Genomic DNA, 3,813 nt, shown 5'->3' with positions numbered 1-3,813 from the left:
CAAAATTGCAGAAATTTCACTTATTTCATGGTAATAAGTCAGAAATTTTCCTTATTTTGGGGCAAAAAAGACAGAAATTCCCTTTGTTTTGGGGGAAAAAGACAGAAATTCCACTTATTTAGAGGCAAAAAAACAGAAATTCCCCTTATTTTTGAGCAAAAATGAAGAAATTTCTTTTTTTATGGCAAAAAGGTATGCATTCTTCTTTATTTGCACAAAAAGGCAGAAATTACCCGTATTTTGGAGCAAAATTGCTGAAATTCCTCTAATTGTGGGGCAATAAGGCCGAAATTTTTTATATGTTGGGGCAAAAAGGCAGAAATTCTTTTTATTTTGGGGCAAAATTCAGAAATTCTACTTATTTTGGGGCAAAATTCCAAAATTTTCCTTATTTTGGTGCAAAATTGTAAAAATATCACTTATTTTAGGGAACAATTGCAGAAATTTCAGTTATTTCAGAAAAAAAAGCAGAAATTTTCTTATTTTGGGGCAAAAAGGAAGAAATTTCTTATATTTTGGTAAAAAATTGCAGAATTTTTCCTTATTTTTGGGCAAAAAGGCACAAATTCCCCGTATTTTGGAGCAAAATTGCAGAAATTCCCCTAATTGTGGGGCAAAAAGGCAGAAATTCCCTATATGTTGGGGCAAAAAGACAATATTCTACTTATTTTGGGGCAAAACTAGAAATTCCACTTATTTTGGGGCAAAATTCCAGAAATTTCCCTTATTTTGGGGCAAAATTGCAGAAATTTGACTTATTTCAGAAAAAAAGCAGAAATTTTCTTATTTTGGGGCAAAAGGGCAGAAATTTCATTTATTTTGGTACAAAATTGCAAAAATTTTTATTATTTTGGGGCAAAAGGCAGAAATTTCCATATTTTGGGGCAAACATGCAGAAATTCCCCTTATTTTGAGGTAAAAAGGCTGAAATTCCCCTTATTTCGTGGCCAAAATGCAGAAATTTTCCTTATTTTGGGGCAAAATTGAAGAAATTTCATATATTTCAGAGTAATAAGTCAGAAATTTTCTTTATTTTGGGGCAAAAAAGACAAAATTCCCTTCGTTTTGGGGTAAAAAACAGAAATTCCACTTATTTAGAGGCAAAATAGCAGAAATTCCCCTTATTTAGGAGCAAAAATGAAGAAATTTCCATTTTTTATGGCAAAAAGTTATGCATTCTTCTTATTTTCGGGCAAAAAAGCAGATATTCCCCATATTTTGGATCAAAATTGCAAAAATTCCCCTAATTGTGAGGAAAAGAGGCAGAAATTTTCTATATGTTAGGGCAAAAAGACAGAAATTCTCCTTATTTTGGGGAAAAACTCTGAAATTCCACTTATTTTGGGGCAAAATTCCAGAAATTTCCCTTATTTTGGGGCAAAATTGCAGAAATTTCACTTATTTTAAGGCAAAATTACAGAAATTTCACTTATTTCACAGTGAAAAAAGGCAGAAATTTTCCTTATTTTGGGGCAAAAAGGCAGAAATTCCTAATATTTTGTGGCAAAAATGCAGAAATTCCCCTTATTTTGAGGTAAAAATGCTGAAATTCCCCTTATTTGGGGACAAAAAGGAAGAAATTTCCCTTATTTTGGGGCAAAATTGCAGAAATTTCACTTATTTCAGGGTAATAAGTCAGCAGTTTTTCCTATTTTCGGGCAAAAAAGACAGAAATTCTCTTTGTTTTGTGGGAAAAAGACAGAAATTCCACTTATTTAGAGGCAAAAACGGAGAATTTCCCCTTATTTTGGAGCAAAAATAAAGAAATTTCCCTTTTTTATGGCAAAAAGGTATGCATTCTTCTTATTTTTGGGCAAAAAGGCAGAAATTCCCCGTATTTTAGAGCAAAATTGCAGAAATTCTCCTAATTGTGGGGCAAAAAGGCAGAAATTCCCTATATGTTGGGGCGAAAAGACAGAAATTCTCCTTATTTTGGGGCAAAACTCAGAAATTCCACTTATTTTGGGGCAAAATTCCAGAAATTTCCCTTATTTTGGGGCAAAATTGCAGAAATTTCACTTATTTCATGGTAATAAGTCAGAAATTTTCCTTATTTTGGAGCAAAAAATACAGAAATTCCCTTTGTTTTGGGGGAAAAAGACAGAAATTCCACTTATTTAGAGGCAAAAAAACAGAAATTCCCCTTATTTTTGAGCAAAAATGAAGAAATTTCTTTTTTTTATGGCAAAAAGGTATGCATTCTTCTTTATTTGCACAAAAAGGCAGAAATTACTTGTATTTTGGAGCAAAATTCCTGAAATTCCTCTAATTGTGGGGCAATAAGGCCGAAATTTTCTATATGTTGGGGCAAAAAGGCAGAAATTCTTTTTATTTTGTGGCAAAATTCAGAAATTCTACTTATTTTGGGGCAAAATTCCAAAATTTTCCTTATTTTGGTGCAAAATTGTAAAAATATCACTTATTTGGGGAAAAATTGCAGAAATTTCTGTTACTTCAGAAAAAAAGCAGAAATTTTCTTATTTTGGGGCAAAAAGGAAGAAATTTCTTATATTTTGGTAAAAAATTGCAGAATTTTTCCTTATTTTGGGTCAAAAAGGAAGAAATTTCATATATTTTGGGGCAAAAATGCAGAAATTCCCCTTATTTTGAGGTAAAAAGGCTGAAATTCCCCTTATTTGGGGGCAAAAAGGCAGAAATTTCACTTTTTTTGGGGTAAAATTGCAGAAATTTCACTTATTTCAGGGAAAAAAGGCAGAAATTTTCCTTATTTTGTGGCAAAAAGGCAGAACTTCCTAATATTTTATGGCAAAAATGCAGAAATTCCCCTTATTTTGAGTTAAAAATGCTGAAATTCCCCTTATTTGGGGGAAAAAAGGCAGAAATTTTCTTTATTTTGGGGAAAATTGCAGAAATTTCACTTATTTCAGGATAATAAGTCAGAAATTTTCCTTATTTTGGTGCAAAAAAGACAGAAATTCTTTTTGTTTTGGGGAAAAAGACAGAAATTCCACTTATTTAGAGGCAAAAGGGCAAATGTTCCCTTTATTTTAGAGCAAAAATGAAGAAATTTCTCTTTTTTATGGCAAAAAGGTATGCATTCTTCTTATTTTTGGGCAAAAAGGCAGAAATTCCCCGTATTTTGGAGCAAAATTGCAGAAATTCCCCTAATTGTGGGGCAAAAAGGCAGAAATTCCCTATATGTTGGGGCAAAAAGACAATATTCTAATTATTTTGGGGCAAAACTAGAAATTCCACTTATTTTGGGGCAAAATTCCAGAAATTTCCCTTATTTTGGGCCAAAATTGCAGAAATTTGACTTATTTCAAAAAAAAAGCAGAAATTTTCTTATTTTGGGGCAAAAGGGCAGAAATTTCATTTATTTTGGTACAAAATTGCAAAAATTTTTATTATTTTGGGGCAAAAGGCAGAAATTTCCATATTTTGGGGCAAACATGCAGAAATTCCCCTTATTTTGAGGTAAAAAGGCTGAAATTCCCCTTATTTCGGGGCCAAAATGCAGAAATTTTACTTATTTTGGGGCAAAATTGCAGAAATTTCATATATTTCAGGGTAATAAGTCAGAAATTTTCTTTATTTTGGGGCAAAAAAGACAAAATTCCCTTCGTTTTGGGGTAAAAAACAGAAATTCCACTTATTTAGAGGCAAAATAGCAGAAATTCCCCTTATGTAGGAGCAAAAATGAAGAAATTTCCATTTTTTATGGCAAAAAGGTATGCATTCTTCTTATTTTCGGGCAAAAAAGCAGATATTCCCCATATTTTGGATCAAAATTGCAGAAATTCCCCTAATTGTGAGGAAAAGAGGCAGAAATTTCCTATATGTTAGGGCAAA

This window comes from Micromys minutus (genome assembly GCF_963924665.1).
Source record: "Micromys minutus genome assembly, contig: SCAFFOLD_47, whole genome shotgun sequence".
Classification (NCBI taxonomy): Eukaryota; Metazoa; Chordata; class Mammalia; order Rodentia; family Muridae; genus Micromys; species Micromys minutus.
This window is presented reverse-complemented; position numbering follows the sequence as displayed.